This window comes from Ornithorhynchus anatinus, chromosome 14, assembly GCF_004115215.2.
Source record: "Ornithorhynchus anatinus isolate Pmale09 chromosome 14, mOrnAna1.pri.v4, whole genome shotgun sequence".
Classification (NCBI taxonomy): domain Eukaryota; kingdom Metazoa; phylum Chordata; class Mammalia; order Monotremata; family Ornithorhynchidae; genus Ornithorhynchus; species Ornithorhynchus anatinus.
Window position 1 is genome coordinate 43699134 of NC_041741.1, and position 22932 is coordinate 43722065.

A 22932-nucleotide genomic window follows, 5' to 3' on the forward strand; every position below is an offset into this window, starting at 1 on the left:
ATATAATTTAATATATTAATAACAGTCCTTAAGTGCTTACTCTGTGCCAAGCGCTCTTCTAAGCCATCGGGTAGAGACAAGCCTCCTTCATTCGGTGCCTAACTGTCCATTCCAAGCGCTTAGTGCTCTGCACAGAATAAGCGCTCAATAAATCCCACTGAATTAATGTATTAACAACAGCAGCACGGTTTAATATATTATTAACAATAGTTAAGTGCTTACTCTGTGCCAAGCGCCGGGGTAGAGACAAGCCTCCTTCATTCGGTGCCTAACTGCCCACTGCAAGCGCTTAGTGCTCTGCACAGAGTAAGCGCTCAATAAATCCCACTGAATGAATTAATAATAGCATGGTATTCATTAATTAATAACCAAACGTAAGTGCCTACTCTGTGCCAAGCGCTCTTCTAAGCCATAAGGTAGACAAGCTTCCTTCATTCGGCGCCTAACTGTCCATTGCAAGCGCTTAGTGCTCTGCACAGAGTAAGCGCTCAATAAATCCCACCGAATGAATTAATAACAACATGGTACTAATATATTAATAACCAAACTTAAGTGCTTACTCTGTGCCAAGCGCTCTTCTAAGCCATAAGGTAGACAAGCTTCCTTCATTCGGCGCCCAACTGCCCACTGCAAGCGCTTAGTGCTCTGCACAGAGTAAGCGCTCAATAAATCCCACCGCATGAATTCCTAACAGCATGGTATTCATTAATTAATAACCAAACGTAAGTGCTTACTCTGTGCCAAGCGCTCTTCTAAGCCCTAGGGTAGACAAGCTTCCTTCATTCGGCGCCTAACTGTCCATTGCAAGCGCTCAGTGCTCTGCACAGAGCAAGCGCTCAAGGCAAGCGACTGGAGGGGACTTGTTGAGCGCTCACTGTGTGCAGAACGCTAGGCTAAGAGGAAGGACCGGCCGCCCAGTTTTCCGCCCGCCCGCCTGGGCCTCGGCCCGTGAACCAACGTGGGTTCCGGGGCGTGCGGCCCGCGTTTGCCGTCCTCCGCCGGCCTCGCAATTTTCGGAAGCCGGCGGCCCACCTGAGCTGGGCTCCTCCCGGGGAACGGCAGGTCCGGAGGGGGCCGGGACCGCGGCGGGTGTGGCTGCGTCGCTCCGCTGCTCTTCCTCCGGCCCGGGAAGCGCCGCCAGGCGATGCACTGCGCCGCTCCGCGCTGCGCTCTGCCCCGCCGCGCTCTGCACCGCTCGCCTCGCCCAGCTCCCTCTTCCCCCGCCCGGCCCGGGACGCCCGCGGGGCAGGCCCCGCCCCCCTCCCCGCCACGGCCAATCGCCCCGCCGCTCTTCCCCGGAGTGGCGGGGGGCTCGTCCAATAGGAGGGGAGGGCGCCTCCCCCTCGGGCCGGCGGAGCCGAGGGCGATTGACGGGGGAGGGAGCCAATTGGAAGGGCGGAGGGCGAAGTGGGCGGGGCCGGGCGGAAGGCCTGCGGGCCTCACTGGGCCACACGGCCCCCGCCTTAGCCTGACTGGGCCAAACTGGGCCAGACTGGGTCCTCTCGGCCCCGGGCGTTCGCAAACCCCCTTCCTCTCCTCCCTCCTTCCCCTCGGTCGAACCGGGGAGAGAAAAGGAGCCCCCGGGAAGGCCGAGGGCTGAGGAGGATGCAGCCTTTCTCCTCGGGTTCCGCCCTGAGGCCTGCAGCCACCGTGCATGCATTCAGTAGCATGTATTGAGCGCTTACTCCTTGCAGAGCGCTGGACTAAGCACTTGGAATGAACAATCGGGCAACAGGGACCATCCCTGCCCGTTCGTTCATTCATTCAATCTTATTTATTGAGCGCTTCCTATGTGCAGAGCACTGAACTAAGCGCTAGGAATGGACAATCGGGCAACAGGGACCATCCCTGCCTGTTCATTCATTCATTCAGTCGTATTTATTGAGCGCTTCCTATGTGCAGAGCACTGGACTAAGCGCTTGGAATGGACAATTCGGCAACCCATAGAGACCATCCCTGCCTGTTCATTCATTCATTCAATCGTATTTATTGAGCACTTACCACGTGCAGAGCACTGGACTAAGCGCTTGGAATGGACAATTCGGCAACCCATAGAGACCATCCTTGCCTGTTCATTCATTCAATCGTATTTATTGAGCGCTTACCCTGTGCAGAGCACTGGACTAAGCGCTTGGAATGGACAATTCGGCAACTGATAGAGACCATTCCTGCCCAATTCATTCATTCAGTAGTATTTCTTGAGCACTTACTATGTGCAGAGCACCAGACTAAACGTTTGGAATGGACAATCCGGCAACAGAGCCAATCCTTGCCCCTTCATTCAATTGTATTTATTGAGCGCTTCCTATGTGCAGAACACTGAACTAAGCGCTTGGAATGGACAATTTGGCCACAGATAGAGACCATCCCTGCCCATTCATTCAGTAGTGTTTATTGAGCGCTTACTATGTGCAGAGCACCAGACTAAGCGCTTGGAATGGACAATTGGGCAACAGACAGAGACCATCCCTGCCCCAAGACAGGCTCACAGTCTAGAGGGGGAGACAGACGGCAGAGCAAAAGAGAACAAAACAAAAACAAGACAACATCATCGAGATAAATAGAATCAAGGGGATGTACACCTCATTAACAAAAGAAATAGAGTAATAAATAATATATACAAATAATATATGCAAATGAGCACAGTGCTGGGGGGGGAGGGGGAGAGCAGAGGGTGGGAAAGGGAATGGGGAGGAGAGCAGAAGGAAAGGGGGGGCTCAGTCTGGGAAGGCCTGTTGGAGGAGGTGAGCTCTGTTTGCAGGCCGCTGTCCTAAGCATTCATTCAGTCGTATTTATTGAGCGCTTACTCTGTGCAGAGCACTAAGCGCTTGCACTTGGGAGAGTAATAATAATAATGGCATTTGTTAAGCGCTTACTGTGTGCCGAGCACTATTCTAAGCACTGGGGGGGATAGAAGGTGATCAGGTTGTCCACGGGGGGCTCCCAGTCTTCATCCCCATTTTCCAGATGAGGTCACTGAGGCCCAGAGACGTGAAGTGACTTGCCCAAAGTCACACAGCTGACAAGCAGTGGAGGCGGAATTAGAACTCATGACCTCTGACTCCCAAGCCCGGGCTCTTGACACTGAGCCACGCTCCAATACGACAGTGTGGGTAGACACGTTCCCTGCCCACAACGAGGCAGCGTGGGTCAGTGGAAAGAGCCCGGGCTTGGGAGTCAGAGGTTGTGGGTTCTAACTTCCGCTCTGCCACTTGTCTGCTGGGCGACCTTGGGCAAGTCACTTCACTTCTCTGGGCCTCAGTTCCCTCTTCTGGAAAATGGGGATGAAGACTGTGAGCCCCACGTGGGATAACCTAATTGCCTTGTATCCCCCCACCTCCAATGGTTAGAACAGTGCTTGGAACATAGTAAGCGCTTAACAAATACTGTCATTATTATTATTAATGAAGAAGTTGGGGGGGGGGGGTGCCTGGGGAATCAGATGGATGGGTGTGCTGAGAGCCTGATTGTTTAATATACTGAACACATCATCAGACTGGAAACGGGGCAAATAGGGGGCCCTGCCCTTTGGTGGGGTAGGAAGGAGGGGGCCAGTGATATTTGTTAAGCGCTGACTATGTGCCAGGTATTGAAATAATAATTATGGCATTAGTTAAATGCTTACTATGGACCAGGGACTGTACTAAGCGCTGGGGCGGGTATAAGCAAATCTGGTTGGACACAGTCCTGTCCCACTTGGGGCTCACAGTCTCAATCCCTACTTTACAGATGAGGGAACTGAGGCAGAAAGAATAATCATAATAATAATGGTATTTGTTAAGTGCTTACCGTGTGCCAGGCCCTGTACTAAATTCTGGGGTGGATACAAGCAAATCGGGTTGGACACAGTCCCTGTCCCCGGCGGGGCACACTGTCTCGATCCCCACTTTACAGTTGAGGGAACTGAGGCACAGAGAATTGAAGTGCCTTGTCCAAGGTCATACAGCAGACAAGTGGCGGAACAGGATTAGAACCCATGACCTTCTGACTCCGAGGCCCGTGTTCTTTCCACTACGTCAGGCTGCTTCTATTTGGGATTCCAAACTCACTCATCACTGGGCTCAGATAAGCCTGAGAGCTTGGAGCTGAGTTTCTGAAAGATTCCAAATTAAGTCTCTGACACATTAACTTCACCTCTCTGGACTTCAGTTTCCTCATCCGTAAAATGGGGATAAAATACCTGCTCTCTCTCTCCCTTTCAGACTATGAGCCCATGTGGACCAGGAGCTGATTTTGATCTCATTATCTTGGATTGACCTCAGTGCTTGACACCTGGTGAGTCCCTAATAAATACCATTTATTAGGTCTCTGCAGTCTGTCTGACATTCCCAAGTCCCAACCCACTTGTCCCCCCCCCCCCGATCTCCGGCTAAAGATTTTTTCTCCTTTTCATCCCAACACTCTCAATGAAAATATGATGCTGCGGACATTCTCAACCAGTGGTTGGGTCCAGGGCCTGACACTTATGCCTGAATGGTTTTATTGTACCTCCAGGGTGGTCAGAAGGCAAGAAAAAAGTGGGAAGATCCGTTTATTGTTTTTATTCGGTGGAAGGTGGAAGGAGGATGGTTTAATCTCTGTTACAGGGAGTTATCTGCTGGATGATCTTGGGCAAGTCACTTCATTTCTCTGTGCCTCAGTTACCTCATCTGTAAAATGGGGATTAAGACTGGGAGCCCCAGGTGGGACAGGGACTGTGTCCATCCCAATTAGTACATTGCCTGGCATATACTAAGCGCTTGAGCAAATACCATTAAAAAAAATCCCTGGCTACCCCAACAGCATTCACAAAGCACTTACTAGGTGCTAAGAACTGGGGTCGATACTAGTTCATCAGATTGGACAGCGTCCCTGTCCCATGAGGGCTCCCAATCTTAGCGCCATTTTACAGAGGAGGAAACTGAGGCCCAGAGAGCTTAGGTGACTTTCCCAAGGTCACACAACAGAGGCGGGACTAGAACCTGGGTCTCTCGACTCCCAGACCACGCTGCTTCCCAAATTACTCCATTCACTGCCTCCCACCACCTCCACCAGGTGAACCCTGCAATTTTCAGGCCCTGGAGCCCTCCACAACACCCTGCCATTAAGGACAGCTCTACAGCAGCCAGGTGGTTACCCTGCCCCACTTCAATAGTAAGGATAACAACAATAATAATAATAATAATAATTATGGCATTTGTTAAGCTTTTACTATGTGCCAAACACCGTACTAAGAGCTGGGGTAGATACTAGATAATCGAGCTAGACACAGTCCCTGTCCCACATAGCGCTCGCAGTCTTAATCCCCATTTTACAGATGAGGGAACTGAAGCCCAGAGAAGTGAAGTGACTTGCCCAAGGTCACAGAGCAGAAGAGCGGCGGAGCCGGGATTAGAACCCAGGCCCTCCTGACTCCCGAGCGCTTCGAGCGCTGCCGCTGTGTGTCACTCCAGGGACCCCCCTCGCATTTCCCAGGGACGAAGGCAGCTCTCAAGTATCTCGGCTCCTTGGGCCAAAATACCGAAACGAGATGTTTCCGCTTTGGCCGCTCCCCCCTGCACGCCTTCAGCTGGCGACCTGACCCCTGGGTCTTCCTCTCCCAGCTGGAGTTCAGCTCTTGGGATTACATTCCGAATCTGTGCTGCCCTGCCCGTCTCCTGACGTAAGCGGCAGGTTGCTCACGGAACTGTTTTGGGAAATCCGCAGTCACTGGTGCCGGTTTGTCACTGCGCTACTTTCTCCCCGCCCTGCCGTCAAGACCACCTCCCACCTGCCCTCTGGTTTTATTGCGCCAACAGAACCCGCCTCACCCTCCCATCTGCCCAGTCTTGCCTCTTGCCCCAGCATTTCACCAATTAGGGTAAACCCGCTGTCGTGGCAGGGGCCGGCCTTCCCAATCCAGTCTGGATTCGGTCAGGAGCCGGCCGTTACGGCAGTTTGCCTTTTTCTTTTTTTTCAGTGGCGCTTACTATGCGCCAGGCACATACCTCAGTTCTAAGGACATACCTCAGTTCTAAGGGGTCCACAGCCTTAATCTCCATTTTACAGTTGAGGTAACTGAGGCCCAGAGAAATTGACTCAATCATAATGACTGAGCACTTGCTGTGTTCAGAGCACTGTACTAAGCACTTGTGAGAGTGCAATATAACAATAAACAGACACACTCCCTGCCCACAACGAGCTTACGGTCTAGAAGCAAAGTGACTTGCCCAGATTCACACAGCAGACAAGGACTCTTGGCCGTCCACAGGAATTGAGCATTTCCTCCCTCCCCGCGCACCCGGGTAATTCACAGCGCGGTCCTGAGAAAAGCAAAAGCCGAGGCGACGTCGACCGGCTTTGAATTTACAGGTCCAAAGAAAACATCTTCCGAAAGGGAGGATGGGGCCACTAATCCAGCCCTGACAGGATTTGCCAACGGCACCCGATGACCTCACTCTGCGGCCTCACCCCGTGCCACATAAAGCAGCCAAGCGTAATGTTTAGTTTTGGGAAGGGGGGACGGTGTTAGCTCTCTCTCGCCCTTCTGCCCACTGTAACAGTCAAGCAGTCGGGTAGTCCTTTGGCGGTCTGGAACGGTACTCCTTTCGAGTGGTAGAAAAACTTCAGTGACATTAAACTATGAGGTAGGTGAAGATGATGACAACTGAGTCCCAGAAAGCCTAAAGAAGAAGCCTAGTGTTGCCCCGTCCTCTTGTGGGCTTGTGGGCAGGGAAGTTGTCTGTTATATTGTTACACTGGACTCTCCCAAACGCTTAGTCTTACGCCGTAGAGTCATCTCCGACCCATAGCGACGCCACGGACACATCTCTTTTCGGCGCTTAATAAATATGACCGACTGACTGGCGCTTAATAAATATGACTGACTGACCGTCGGTCACTGGAGAACGGAAGCTCCTGGCGGGCAGGGATCATGTCCGCCAATTCTTTCGTATCGTACGTTCCCAGATGCTCAGCACAGTGTTCACTGGACTCTCCCAAATGCTTAGTCTTATGCCATAGAGTCGTCTCCGACCCATAGCGACGCCACGGACACATCTGTTTTCGGCGCTTAATAAATATGACCCACTGACTGACCGTCGGTCACTGTAGAATGGAAGCTATGTGCGGAGCACTGTACTAAGCGCTTGGAATGGACGATTCGGCAACAGGTAGAGACAATCCCTGCCCAGTGACGGGCTCACTGTCTAAATCCAATCCAGTGCTAAAGGTGTCGCTCACGGAGGCGATTGGAAAGGCAAGGTGGTGGACACGCAATAGTTTTGAGGAACTTCTTGCTCAACCCTTTCTACCTCTGGAGCATTCGGCCGCAGGAAATTTGAAACGAAACCACAGAAGAATTCTTGGTCAAGAGAGGGAGGAGCCGGGAACGGGATTGACACCGCTGAGTATCCCCGGCCGTAGGGAGGAAACAAAGGTGTGAAGGTAGCGAGAAGGAGGGTTAAGGGAGAGGAGGCAAATAGGAAAGGAAGTTCAGCTTGGGGGGGTCAAAGTGCTTCAGGTGAAGCGGCATGGCCTAGTGGGTAGAGCACAGGCCAGGGAGTCAGAAAGACCTGAGTTCTAGTCCCGGCTCCGCCACTTATCTGCTGCGTGATCTTGGGCAAATTGCTGCACTTCTCTGGGCCTCAGTTACCTCATCTGTAAAATGGGAACATAGTAAGCGCTTGACAAATACCAGGATCGTTCATTATTAAGGCATAAAGTAGCCCTGAAAGCTGCCCAGAAAGGGGCGGGGGTGACACTGAGTTACTTAAGGATGACAGTAATGGGGATCATCAATCCTCAATAGTATTTATTGAGAAGCAGTGTGGCCTAGTGGATAGAGCTAGTCGCAGTTCCTCCTCTTGTCTGCTGTGCGACCTTGGGCAAGTCACTCTGCTTCTCTGTGCCTCGGTTCCCTCATCTGCGAAATGGGGAATAAGACTGTGAGTTCCAGGTGGGACGTGGACTGTGTCCAATTTGATTTACTTGTATAGACCCCAGCACTTAGTACAGTGCCTGCACATGAAGCGTTTAATAAATACCATTAAAAAAATTATTGAGCGCTTACTATGTGCTGAGCATTTGGGAGAGTTTAATACAAGAGACTTGACAGGCACGTTCCCTGCCCATGAAGAGCTTCCAGACTGGAGGGGGAGACAGATATTCATATAAAGAATTTAAAGATCTGAAAATAAGTGCTGTGGGGTTGAGGGTGCGGCAAATATCAAATGCCCAAAGGTCACAGATCCAAGTACAGAGGTGATCCCTATCACTTGGGCCTAAGTCGATAGCTCTGGCCTAAGGTCGATAGCTGCTTCTCTGGAGCCTCGGCCCGGCGAGCCACAATAATCTAGTCCCATCACCTATGTGGAATTATAGCCATTTAAAGCCTGGGTCACCTTTTGGGCCTGCCCAGAAAACATTCATACCACAGAGAATAAGTAAGTGCTCTCTAACAGAAGCGGTGTTCTCTCTGGGCAGCCGGGGGGAGGGTTGGGGGAGAGGGGGGAGGTCTTCAATCCAGAGGGACGCCACTCAAGTTTTCTACAGGAGATGACCTGTGTTTTGGAAAGGTTTGGAATGGTTTGGGGAGAGCAGCAGAAGGAGCCATGTGTCTCACTCAGTCAGTCACGCTGCTCTCACTGCACATTCCCCACATGGACGGGTGACAGTCCAGCCGTCTGTCCGAACCAATCACCTCGGAGGCCTCCGCCGGCTCCCAACCGTCTCTTCCCCCAACCAGTTGATCGCCCCAGCCCCCGGACGCCTGCAACTTAACGTCATAGTCCCCATAATTATTATTATGGTGTATGTTAAGCGCTTACAATACGTCTAGATTGTAGGTTCTTCCTTTAGACTGTAAGCTCGTTATGGGCAGGGAATGTGTCTGCTAATTCTGAGGTATTGTACTCTCCCGAGGGCTTAGTAGCGCTCTGCATATAGTAAGCACTCAGGAAATACCATTAAATACCGTGCACTGCTCTAAGTACCAGGGTAGATACCAAAGAGGGGGCTCTTAGTCTAAGTAAGAGGGAGAACAGGTATGGAATCCTCATTTCCCAGATGAGGAAACAGAGGCACAGAGTAGAGAAGTGACTTGACCAAGGGCAAACAGCAGGCAAGTGGCAGAACTGGGATTGGAACCCAGGTCCTGTGATTTTCCAGGCCCATGCTTTATCCACCAGGCAACACTGCTCCTATTTAAAAATTTTTTTTAAGCTGTTACTCTGTGCCAGGCACTGTATTAAGCACTGGGGAAGATACAAACTAATCAGATTGGACACAGTCCATGCGTCACTTGGGGCTCACGGTCTTAATCCCCGTTTTCCAGATGAGGTAACTGAGGTACAGAGAAGTGAAACGACTTACTCAGGGTCACACAAAAGACAAGTGGAAGAGCTCTTCAGTCCAACCCTGGAAAGGGGGAGACATGCTTTCTAAGCCCTCATTTCCCCTCTTCCCTCTTCCTTCTGTCACCCTTTCACTTGGATAATCACCCTTTATTACCCCTCCCTCAGCCCCCCCAGGATTTATGTATATATCTCTTATTTATTTTAATGTCCATCTCCTCCTCTAGACTGTAATTTCCTCGTGGGCAGGGAATGTGTCTACCAAATCTGATATAGTGTAATTTCCCAAGCGCTCCGCTCTGCCCACTGTAAGCGCTCAATAAATATGATCGATTGTCAGGCACCACACCTGCCAGGTGCCAGATGGGACCAGGAATGCTGAATGTTTAACCAAGGAGGGGCAGTGGGGCCTAGTGGAAGGAGCCCAGGATTGGGCGGCAGGAGGCCTGACTTCTAATCTTGAGTCCGTCGGCCTATCATCTGCTGGGAGACCCTGAGGGAGTCACTTGACTTCTCTGCGTCCGTGCTTCCTCATCTGGGAAGTGGGGATGAAATTCCTGTCCTCCCTCCCGCTTAGACTGTAAGACCCGGACCCGAGTTCTAATCCTGTCCCCCACTGGTCCTCTGTGTGATCTTGGGTAAGTCACTTAACTTCTCAGTGCTGTTCTCGCATCTGTAAAATGGGGATTCTTAGCCTGAGAGCCCCATGTGGGATAATAATAATAATAATGTTGGTATTTGTTAAACGCTTACTAGGTGCAGAGCACTGTTCTAAGCGCTGGGGTAGATACAGGGTAATCAAGTTGTCCCTCGTGAGGCTCACAGTGTTAATCCCCATTTTACAGATGAGGTAACTGAGGCACAGAGAAGTTAACTGACTTGACCACAGTCACACAGCTGTCAAGTGGCAGATCCGGGATTCGAACCCATGACCTCTAGGAACTGTGTCTCACCTGATTATCTTCTCTCTACCCCAGCACTTAGTACAGCGCTCTGGCACATAGTAAATGCTTAATGAATTCCACAGTGGTTATTCTTAGGCAAAGTAGTGACAAGGACAAGGACAAGTGACAAGGAGAGGAGGATATGCAGAGTGAGAGAAAGGTCACCTAGGTTCAGCTGGATCGTTCCGATCTTGACCTATGTCCACATTAATGCTGATCCTCTGTTTTTCTTGCCTTCCCCATTTTTTTATGGCATTTCTTAAGTACTTACTATGTGCTAGGCACTGTCCTAAGTGCTGGGATAGATACAAGATAATCAGGTTGGGCAAAGTCCCTGTCCCACGTGGGGTTCACACGCCTAATCCCCATTTTACAGATGAGGGAACCGAGGCACAGTTAAATGACTTATCCAAGGTCTCACATCAGATAAGTGGCAGAGCTGGGGTTAGAACCTCATTGGATTGTAATCTCCCTACAACCAGGGACTGTCTCTTTTCTCCAACCCCAACGCCCAGTCGGTGCCTCGAACGGGACTATGGACTCTGGGGATGAAGATGCGGAAAGAGCCCGGGCCCGAAATTCAGAAGACCTGGGTTCTAATTCCAGCTCCGCCACTTATCTGCTGTGTGACCTGGGGCTAGTCATTTCACTTCTCTGTGCCTCCGTTTCCTCAACCATAAAACGATGATTCATTAGCTGTCCCCCCTCCTACTTACTGTGAGCCCATCATTGGGCAGGGACTCTCTCTATCTGTTGCCGAATTGTACATTCCAAGTGCTTAGTACAGTGCTCTGCACAAATACTACTGAATGAACACTTGAGCACCTTGTGCGACAGGAACTGTGTTTGAGCTGATTATCTTGTACCTAACCCAGCGCAGAGTTCACAGTCTAAGTAGGAAGGACAACAGATACTGAATCCCCATTTTGCAGAGGAGGAAAGAAGTACAGAGAAGTGAAGTGACTTGCCTAAGATCACACGGCAGACAAGTGGCAGGGGCGGAATTGGAACCCAGATCATCTGGTTCCCAGGCCCGTGCTCTTTCCACTAGGCCATGCTGGTTGTCTAGGCAAGAACTCGTGTCTTTTGGGTTGGCTCCACCAATCTGGAACTATCGGATGTCCCAAGAGAGAAGGAAAGAGCTGTTTACTTCAGTCGAGAAAGGCCGTTGCTAAATCGTAACCACGGGGACTCGAACCCAGAAGCCACATCTCCTGGGGCTGCCGGGGAGTGTCCCAACTCACGATTGGTAAGATCTTTCTTCTGCAACTAAACAGCAGGGTCCGGCCCGCAAACCCAACCGGGGGTTGGGGGGCGGGGGGCGGGACCTGAGAGACCAGACTTGAGGCCATGGGCTCCCCCCCAGAACCCCTCTGAGAAGCAGTATGGCCTTCTGGAAAAAGCACGGGCCAGGGAGTCAGAGGGACCTGGGTTCTAATCCCGGCTCCACCATTTCTCTGCTGTGGGACCTTGAGCAAGTCATCTCACTTCTCTGTGCCTCAGTTCCCTCATCAGTAAAATGGGGATGAAGGCTGTGAGCCCCATGTGGGACAGGGATTGGGTCCAGCCCGATTATCTTGTATCTACCCCACTGCTTAGAACGGTGCCTGGCAAAATAGTAAGCGCTTAACAAATACTATTATTATTACCAACTGTTTTGCCCTCTCCCAAGCGCTCAGAATAGTGCTCTGCACAAAGTAAGCGCTCAATAATACTGATGATTGATCGATAGACCCAAAGGCCTGTCCCTCCTAGTACATATCAGACTGACACCTCTTCTTTACGAGCCCTCGCTTATCCTCGTCCCATCATTCCCTGGTCTTCTCCTTCCTATCCGTACTCGATCTTGCGTCTGTTTTCCCTAATTGACTGGCAGCTTCTTGAGGTCAGGATCCCGTCTTCCAACTCCGTGGAACTTACCCAAATACTTCATTCAGTGGTCTGCCGGCAGCAGGCACCCGATCGACCCAGGTCTTAAGTCTCGCGAAAAGCCACAGAAAATGGAATCCGAACTGAGACGGGGGACGGCAGACCTCCGGGCTCTGGGTGGGAGGAACCGTTTCCCGGCAACTTGCGTCCGATGAGGCCCAAGCTCAGCCCGCCTCGAGTGCTTTCTCCCCGAGTCTCTTGTACTGCAAGGGAAATGCAATCCATATGTGTCTGAATCACTCCCACCGAATTCATCCCGGCGAGCTTTTTGATGTCCCAGAACCCCTTGGAGGCTTTTTCCCTAGAAGCAAGGCTTGGGATGGGCGCGGTGCCAAGAGCCCAGGGTTTAAAAATCCAGTCCCCCCCCGGCGGGGGGCTCAAGTGGGCCGGGGACGTGCCCGCCGGATGGCACTGTCCCGGTTCTGACTCGGCCCGGGTCGGTCAGGGTCAGTCCTCTCCGGCCCTGCTTCACAGGCCCAGGGGCCGAGTAGGAGAAACTGAGGCGCCTTCTGCTTCCCTCCCGCGCGCAGCCCAAGGTATGAGGGGGAGAACCCCAGGGTCCAGAGGAAGAGACCCCCCATCCACTGACGTCTGCTCTCTCGGCCCGAGGTGTGGTGGACAACTGCCAGGGGCCAGTGTTCTCCTCGAGCGGGTCCATCTGATGACCACGGCCAGCTTGCTGGGATTTTCTAGTCCGTCCGGCTGTAATAATCGTCATAATAATAATAATGTTGTATCGTTCTTTTCCAAGTGCTTAGTACAGTGCTCTGCACACGGTAAGCACTTAATAAATACGATTGAATGAATGCTCTTGGCTCCATCACTTTCCTTATGTACGATCTTGGGCTGTGCTTCATCTGAAAGATGGGGACAATTGCTCCCCCCTCCCTCCTAGACTGTGAACCCTGGGTGGGACTGTCCAATCTGCCTTGAATCTGCCCCAGCACTTAGCGTAGTGCTTGGCACAGAATAAGTAGTAAATAAATGCCAACGTCATCATCATCATTATTGTTATTATTATTATTACCTAATTGGGTAATTCAGGCACACCCAGATGGGAGCCTGAATAATCCAGCTCTTTACTAAACCCTCCACTTGGTTGTGAGGTACCGGCCCACGTTTCCATCCAGAAGCGGAGCCTTTGGAGACCTAATCATGAAGTTTGAAGGAGGAGTAGTTTTCCCGAGGCCGCTCCTATCCCGGGCAGGGAGAAAGGCAAGAATCCTGACTGAAAGGTGCTGGGAGGACGGTCCTTCTTCCCCCCTCCCCTGCCCAATGTCCCTGCCCCCCGGCCTCCCCAGGCTCCCCGAGGGGAAAGTGGAAGCGCTCCCTTCTCAGAGAGGATTTGGGGTATTTCCCAGAACGGGCTCGGTTTGCCAGCGCGGCCAGAACCGCCCAGTCGCTAATCACTAGGTTGCGATTCCCAACCAGGTCATCGGTGGCCCGGCCGACCGCATTTATTTGCAGGCAAACGAGCGGCAGCCCCCGTGCCCCTGGAATGGCTTCCACCCGGCCCTGCCACGGGGAGGTTGGCCCTCACCCCCGCCCTGCCTACAGGAAGTACTGCAAGAGCGTCTGTTCAGCACAGAGGGCAAGCTCGCTCTTGCAGGCTGCTCTCCCTGTCTCTCTTTCTCTCTCGGTCTCACACATACACAAAAACACACACACAACACACACACATAGACCCAGCTGGCCCCTAGCAGGGATGGTTCCCAGAAGGGTCAGAAGGGAAGGGAAATTCTTCCCACCCCATCATCGGACACAGGGGGATTCAACCTCCCACACTCTCCCTTCCCAGCCAGAGTCGCTTTTTTTTGGCTTTTTATGGTATTCGTTAAGCCCTTACTACGTGCCAGGCACTGTACTAAGCGCTGGAGTAGATACAGGGTAATCGGGTTGGACACAGTCCCTGTCCCACATGGGCCTCTCAGTGTCACCTCCGTTTTTCAGGCGGGCGACTGAGGCCCCAGAGAAGCGAAGTGACTTCCCCAAGGTGGCACAGCGGTCAAGCGGCGGAGCCGGGATTTGAACCCTCGTCCTTCTGACTCCCAGGCCCGTGCTCGATCCACTAGGCCATGCTGCTTCTCCCTCCTCTGGGAGGCTGTTGAAGGCACCACCGCCCCCCCCCAACCCCTCCCCAGCCCAGAAAGGGGGGACGGGCTCTCCATCTCCCACTGTTCGAGAGGTCTGGCAACCCAGCCCGTCTCTCTGGGAGCCTCCTGGACTCGGAGTCCTGAAGCAGGGAGGAAGAGGAAGAGGGAGAGGGTTCGACCACAACGAGAAGATCGGATCATTCAGTACACGTAAGTGTTGCAACCCACCTCTGAGTGTGTGCGTGTGCATGTTCCATGTTCTGCCAGTTAGGTTGGGGGGTTGGGCGGAGGTAGGGGAAGTCGCTTGACACGCCTCCCTATTTTAATAATAACAATTGACATCTCTAGATTGTAAACCTCACCGTGGGCAGGGAACGCGTCTACCAACTCCGTTACACTGTGCCCTCCCCAGCGCCTAGTACAGTGCTCTGCACACCGTAAGCGCTCGGCGGATAGAACACCGGCCTGGGGGTCATAAGGTCACTGGTTCTAATCCCGGCTCCATCATTTGTCTGCTGTGTGGCCTTGGGCAAATCACTTCGCTTCTCTGGGCTTCGGTGACCTCATCTGGAAAATGGGGATTGAGACTGTGAGCCCCAAATGAGACAGGGTCGGTGTCCAACCCGATTTGCTTGTATCCACCACAGTGATTAGAACAGTGCCTGGCACATAGTAAGCGCTTAACAAATACCACAATTATTATTGTTATTAATAAAGACAATTGATGGATAAGTTGATTGATTGCACCAGTGGAGAAGAGGAAGTGCTGGAAGAGAGAGACACGAAGGTAATAATAATATTACTGTATTGGTTAAGCAGCGTGGCTCAGTGGAAAGAGCACGGTCTTGGGAGTCAGAAGTCATGGGTTCGAATCCCGGCTCTGCCACTTGTCAGCTGTGTGACTGTGGGCAAGTCACTTAACTTCTTTGTGCCTCGGTTACCTCATCTGTAAAATGGGGATGAAGACTGTGAGCCTCACGTGGGACAACCTGATTAGCCTGTATCTATCCCAGCACTTAGAACAGTGCTCTGCACATAGTAAGCGCTTAACAAATACCAACATCATTATCATTATTATTATGACTATGTGTCAGACACTGTGCTAAGCCCTGGAAGCAAATGGGGTTGGACACAGTCTCTGTCCCACGTGGGGCTCACAGTCCCAATCTCTAATTTGCAGATGAGGCAACTGAGGCCCAGAGAAGTAAAGTGACTTACCCAAGGTCACACAGCAGCGGACAAGTGACGGAGCCTGGATGAGAACCCATGACCTTCTGACTCCCAGGCCCGTGCTCCATCCTCTACGCCATGCTGCTTGAAAAGGCAAGGGAGGGATTTTGGTTACAGTGGAACTTACAGTGGAACAGTGGAACTTACAGTGGAAAGCAACGGTGTGAGGAAACTCCCGGATTCCTGTGTGCCCGCCCCCCGCCGACACACACAATTTCCTTGAAGGCGGAGGCCGTGAGCTTTGGCCCTGATCTCACTGTCTGAGCTCTCGCCGGTGGCTTAACCCCCTCCATCTGGGTCCGTCCGTCCGTCGGTCCAGCCAGGACCAGTTTGGGGCGACGTCCCCAGCCCGGGCCCCGGGGCGGGCAGGGAGGCAGGAGAGCCAGAGGGGCCTGGCGGGCCTCTCCCCGGCCCTGAGAAGGAGCAGAGCAGCCCACACAGATCTGCAGAGCCCGCGGAGCTTTTCCCCTCATTAATAATCGGATTTGTTTTTCAAAGAGCAGGCTGACCGGCTGGAGAAGCTCTAATCGGACCCGGGATCTCTGGCCCCCTTATACCAGACCCCGAGTTCCTCCTCAGACCTCTCCCGGCTCTGTGGTTTAGCAAATACTTGGGATCTTTTCTCAGCACCAGAGGCGCCTCCTCCCCTTCTTAGTGGTGGAAAGAAATGCTTTGGATTCCTCAGTTAAGAGGGACTGGGGGGCCATTCTTCTTGCTCAGCAGAGAGAGAAGCCACAGGGAGCAGGATAAACCGTCCACTCCCCCAGCCCGGCCAGCCTTCCCTGGGCCCCATCTGAGGTGCCCCGCCGCTCCCGAGAGACCGGCACCATCCTGCAAATGCCCCCTCCTCTGAACCTTGCCCCCTCCCACCTCACCTCGCTTCTCTCCTTCTACAACCCAGCCGGCACACTCCGCTCCTCTGGTGCCGCTAACCTTCTCCCTGGGCCTCCATCTCGCCTGTCTCGCCGCCGAGCCCTAGCCCACGTCCTGCCTCTGGCCTGGAACGCCCTCCCTCCTCAAATCCGACAGACGATTATTCTCCTCCCCTTCAAAGCCTTGCTGAAGGCCCATCTCCTCCAAGAGGCCTTCCCAGACCAAGCCCCACTTTTCCTCAACCCCCACACTTGCTCCCTTTGTTCTTCCCTCTTCCCAGCCCCACGGCACTTACGTCCATATCTGTAATTTTATTAATCTGCATCGATGCCTGTTTCCCCGCCTCTAAACTGTAAAGTTGATGTGGGCAGGGAATGTCACCCTTTATTGTTATGCTGTACTTTCCCAAGTGCTTAGTACACTGCTCTGCACACAGTAAGAACTTTATAAATACAATTGAATGAATTGATTTGGCACTGCACTTCTGAGGGGAGGGTTAGGGAGAGTGGGGAACTTGCCCTCGAGCCTGGGAGTGCGGGGCGCAGCTCTCTCCCTGTTGGAATCCAGCCTTGGCATCCCTCTAGACCGTATACTCGCTGTGGGCGGGGAACGTGTTTGCCAACTCTGTTGTACTCTCCCAAAGGAAGCAATGTGGCCTAGTGGATACAGCATGGGCCCGGGAGTCAGAAGGACCTGAATTCCAATCCCGGCTCCGCCCCTTGTCTGCTGTGTGACTTTGGACAAGTCACTGAACTTCTCTGGGCCTCAGCTACTTCATCTGTAAAATGGGGATTAAGACCGTGAGCCCCATGTAGGACACGGACTGGGTCCGACCTGATTACCTGGTATCTACCCTGGTGCTTAGAACAGTGCTTGGCACATAGAGCTTAGCAGATACCATTAAAAAAAAGTGCTTAGCACAGCGCTCTGCCTGTAGTAAGCGCACCATAAATACCACTGACGATAACACCCTGCAGGTTTCTCAATCCAGGATCTCGGGGGCAAAGGATGCTTAAGTGAGGGCCAAACCTGCCACACCCATCCGCATCTGCTAATGACACAAGACATGCCTTCCTGTCTCTTCCCTTAGCTCAGGGGCTCCCTCCATTCCTGGGACAGCCACTGCTACATAACAGCTACCCCTGCTATTCCCAAACGAGGGAGTTTAGGGAGTTTAGGGCAGAGAGCTGCCCTCCTCCCCCTCCCAAGCTCACGGCCAAGTTCCCCATCCCCTATCCCTCCCCACAGGAGTGCAGTGCCAAGTCAATTCACCCCATTTTACTTATTGAGTGCTTACTGTGTGCAGAGCAATATACTAAGCGCTTGGGAAAGTTCAGCGTAACAATAAACAGTAACATTCCCTGCCCACAACAGGTTTACAGTCTGGGGGGGCAGGGGAGAGACAGACATCAATACAGATCAATAATCAGCTCCTCGAAAGCAGGGATCGAGCTCGTCTACCCACCCTATTGTAAGGTATCCTCCCAAGAGCTTAGGCCAGTGCTCTGCACACAGAAAGCGCTCAGTAAACACCACGGATAGAGAAGCAGCGTGGCTCAGTGGCAAGAGCACGGGCTTGGGAGTCAGAGGTCATGGATTTGAATCCCGACTCGGCCACTTGTCAGCTGTGTGACTGTGGACAAGTCACTTAACTTCTCTGGGCCTCAGTGACCTCATCTGTAAAATGGGGATGAAGACTGTGAGCCTCACGTGGGACAACCTGATTACCTTGTATCTACCCCAGAGCTTAGAACAGTGCTCTGCACATAGTAAGCACTTAACAAATACCAACATTATTATTATTATTATTTTTGAGGGGTCAGGCAGCCTCACCCGCTCCGCTGGCTACTCAGTCTCCTGTCTCACCAACAGCCATCCCGTCTCCCCGGCTCACCCTGTAAACGCAGCTACCTCCACTCGTTGCAAAGCGACAGATCCACAGAAGTAACAGTGATAATAATAACGATGGTATTTGTTAAGCGCTTACTATGTGTCGAACACTCTTCTAAATGCTGGGTGAGATACAAGCTAATTAGGTTGGACACAGTCTGTGTCCTACTTGACGCTCACAGTCTTAATCCCCATTTGACAGAAGAGACAACTGAGGCCCGGAGAAATGCTCACCCAACAGACAAGCGGCGGAGCTGGAATTAGAACCCACGACCTGGCCTGTGCTCTAGCCACTATGCCATGCTGCTTCCAATGCTTCCATGCTGCTGCTTGTACTTTCCCAAGCGCTTAGTACATGCTCTGGACACAGTAAGCGCCCAGCGTGGCTCAGGGGAAAGAGCCCGGGCTTGGGAGTCAGATGTCATGGGTTCGAATCCCATCTCTGCCACTTGTTAGTTGTGTGACCGTGGGCAAGTCACTTAACTTCTCTGTGCCTCAGTTACCTCATCTGTAAAATGGGGATTAACTGTGAGCCTCACATGGGACAACCTGATGACCCTGTATCTACCCCAGCGCTTAGAACAGTGCTCTGCACATAGCAAGTGCTTAACAAATACTAACATTATTATTATTATTAGATACGGTTGAACTGTAAGCTTCTTGAGGTCAGGGTTGGCATCTACTAACTCTGTGGTAACACTTGACTCTCTCCAATGCTTAGCGCAGTGCTCTGCACAGAGTAAGCACTCAGTAAATTCTACTGATGGTTTGTTTGAGACTCGTGCAGCTCTTTCCCTTCCTCCTCCCCGTTCTCCCTCCCATCCAGCAGGTCCAACCCACGAGGAGCCAGTGGGGCTGAGGGTGGGGAGGGCTCGGTGAGGGAGGGTCCTGCCTTTTCTAGAGGACTGAGAACGGTCCGGGTTTGGCTCTCGTCTGGTGGTCATGACTGGCATTTGCTAGTTGTGGGCAGGGAATGTGTCTATTTTATTGCCATATTGTAATAATAACGATGGCATTTGTTAAGTGCTTACTATGTGCCAGACACTGTTCTAAGCACCGGGGTAGAGACAGGCTAATCAGGTTGGACACAGTCCCTTTCCTACAGGGGGCTCACGGTCTTAATCCCCATTTTACAGATAATAATGTTAGTATATGTTAAGCGCTTACTGTGTGCCGAGCACCGTTCTAAAGCGCTAGGATAGACACAGGATAATCGGGATGTCCCACGTGAGGCTCACAGACTTAATCCCCATTTTACAGATGCGGTAACTGAAGCACCGAGAAGTGAAGTGACTTGCCCAAAGTCACACAGCTGACAGGTTTCTTCCCCTTGACGCTGTTTATTGCCATTGTTCTCGTCTGTCCGTCTCCCCGATTAGACTGTAAGCCCGTCAAACGGCAGGGACTGTCTCTATCTGTTGCCGACTTGTTCATCCCAAGCGCTTAGTACAGTGCTCTGCACATAGTAAGCGCTCAATAAATACTATTGAATGAATGAATGAATGACAGGTGGTGGAGTAGGGATTAGAACCCATGACCTCTGACTCCTAAGCCCCGTGCTCTTTCCACTGAGCCATGCTGCTTACTACTGCTACTAAAGATGAGGGAACTGAAGCCCAGAGGAGTGAAATGACTTACCCAAGGTCATACAGCAGACCTGGAATTAGAACCCACGACTTTCTGACTCCCAGGCCCATGTTCTATCCACTATGCCATGCTGCTTCTCGACTGTGCTCTGCATTGTACTCCCCCAAGGGCTTAGTAGGGTGCTCTGCACTGCAGTAAGTGCTCAGTAGATACAATTAACTGATCCATATCTCTGCCCCACACTCTGGACACACTGAGGTCACAGTACAAAGTGTCAAATGCCTGGGGGTGCTAGCCAGAGGCCAGCTAGGGACAGGTTTGGACCTGCTGCTGGGAATTCTGCTAAAATGAAAACCCTCTGCCCATTCCTTCAATCTCTCCAGCTCCGTCTGGACAAAACCTACCGGTTACCACCTTTTCCTCGGTCCTTTCAGCGTCATTGAAGCAGAAAGGGATGACTGGACGGGAGGCCGAGAGTCTCCGCGGTTCAAAGAGGCACGGGACGAATGCTGTGGGGAATATCCGAGATTGGAATCGAAATCCCGATTTGCCACAATCTGATCTGTCCGGGGCTGTGAGCCTCTGGCCGGTGCTACTTGGCCAGCCTGCCGGAGGAGCCTGGAAAGATAGGAAATCTAGAGTCCGAACCAAAAGGGTCTCTCTGGGGAGCCCTAGGGCTGTTAACTCCACCGACCACATCCCTCTCCCCAGTGGGCACTGGTCTCATTTCTAGCCTGGTCAGGAGGAGTGACTTCACTGTGGGGAGGGAGGCGATCCCTCTCCCCAAGGTGCTTACCAACTAACAGCCGGAGACAGACCCCAAATTATTTACACTTGGGGGAAAGAGAGAATGGACATAGAGATGAGTGGATAAATGAAAACTACATAAAATGATAGAGACAAAAGTGCTGAGGTGGTGGTTAGGGAAATATGACCTGGAGAGAATAATTGTGGTATTTGTCATGCGTGTGTCTGCTGAGGCTCAAGGCCCCATCCACCCCAGGCAAACGAGAATCTCAAGCATCCCAGACCAGAGAAAACAGTGAAAACGGGGCTTGAATGTCTGCTCCTTTTGGAAGCACCCCTTCCGGCAGCAGCAGCAAGCCCAGAGCTTCAAAGAAAGCAAAGGATGGTCTAATTTCTCCCTCTCACACCACTTAGGGAAAGTCATTTACTGAGACACTGTCCCCTCCTCACCTGCCTGAGATCCTTGCCCCGTCCCCGCAATGCCCCTCAACTTTTCCCAGCCTGCAGGAGCCAGGTCTCTACCCCTCCCACAAACACTTCTTTCCAGCAGTGGGACAGAGGAACAACCCATTTCAAAGGTAGAAACTCCAGCCACTGCCTGGGCAGGAGGGAGAATTAAGTGTCCCCCATTCATGCCTATCCCGCCGTCGACCCCTAGCCCACGTCCTACCGCTGTCCTGGAACGTCCTCCCTCCTCACATCCACCAAACTAACTCTCTTCCCCTTTTCAAAGCCCTACTGGGAGCTCATCTCCTCCGAGAGGCCTTCCCAGACTGAGCCCCCGCTCCTCCCCCTTCCCCTCAGCACTGTGCTCATTTGTATATATTATTTATTACCCTATTTATTTTGATAACGAGGTGCACATCTCCTTGATTCTATTCATCTCGATGATGTTGTCTTGCTTTTGTTTTGTTCTGTTTTGCTTTGCTGTCTGTCTCCCCCGTTTAGATTGTGAGCCCGTCATGGGCAGGGATGGTCTCCATCTGTTGCCGAACTGTACATTCCAAGCGCTTAGTCCAGTGCTCTGCACACAGTAAGCGCTCAATAAATACTATTGAAAAAAAAAACCAGGAGAAAAGTCAACGAGGAGGCAGGGCCCTCAGGCCGCCCGTTTCGCCTCTGGCTAATTTGGTTGGCAAAAATGGCAGATGCCACTTCCCGCCTCCCCGCCACCGCCACCACCACCTCCTAGGCCCGAGCTACCCCCCACCCCCAGGAAGGGAGCGGCCCCTCCACCGCTTCCCCACCTCCACCCTCTGAACTCACTGTGCTCCCTCCCAGTCACTCTGACATCACCGTTTGGCACTGCCCCCCTCGCCAGGCAGGCTCGGGGTGCTCTTCGCCTTCCAGCTTTCCACAGCTGGCAAGGGAATGGTGCGGATGCGATGGAGCCAGGAGGTTGGAAGACTAGCCGCCCTCACCTCCTCCCCCAGGCAGCCCCAGAGAGTTTAAGGCTAATGACTCTGGAGCTGAGATGGTGATGGAGGGAGCTGAAATCCCAACCGAGCAGAGCTGTCTGGAGAAGGCCTCCTTTCGGCTCCATGACCCTTCCCTCCAGCACCCCTCCGCCTCCCCCAGAACACAATCCAACTCGGGCCACCCCCAGACCTAATGCCTCGCCCAAGCCTGGAAGTCTGACGGCGCCCTCGGAGGGAAAAATTTCACGCATTAACACCCACGTACACCTACCCCCCAGCTCCCCCCATCCTCAGCCCTTCCCGACAAGTTGACCAGGCTGGAGCAGAGACGAGCAATTAATTAACGTTATGTGTTGTGTTCACTATGTATTAAGGACAGTTCTAAGAATGTAGATACAAGCCAATCAGGTTGGACCCAGTCCCTGTCCCACATGGGGCTCACAATCATAACCCCCATTTTGTTCATTCCCTCGATTGCATTTATCGAGTGCTTACTGTGGGCAGAGCACTGTATTAAGCACTTGGGAAGTACAATTCAGCAATAGAGACGATCCCTGCCCACAATGGGCTCACAAGGTAACCGAGGCACAGAGAAGTGAAGTGATTTGCCCAAGGCCACACAGCAGACAAGATCCTTCTGACTCCCAGACCCCTGCTCTATCCATTAGGCGATGCCGCTTCTCTAAAAACAAGGGTGGGCCTCGGTGTGGACTCCACCGAAAGATCATAGCTTCATTGCCTCTGAGGTTCCTTCCTGTGACATGTTGGCAGGAAGATATGTCCTCTCCATCCAGCTGCTCGGGGGAAAAAAAAAAAGTTGGTATTTGTTAAGCGCTTACTATGTGCAGAGCACCGTTCTAAGCGCTGGGGGAGATACAGGGTCATCAGGGTTGTCCCATGTGAGGCTCAC

At 52.3% G+C, this 22932-nt stretch overlaps 1 protein-coding gene across 1 annotated transcript in view; it reads right to left on the reverse strand.

Annotated features, from left to right (window-relative positions):
* MYH9 (myosin heavy chain 9) overlaps positions 1-1183 on the reverse strand; it is a 101482-nt gene extending 100299 nt beyond the window's left edge. The window contains exon 1 of the mRNA XM_029079304.2: positions 1033-1183. The gene's annotated coding sequence lies outside the window, so the exon portion shown is untranslated. The remainder of the gene's footprint in view (positions 1-1032) is intronic.
* Between the last annotated feature and the right edge of the window lie 21749 nt (positions 1184-22932).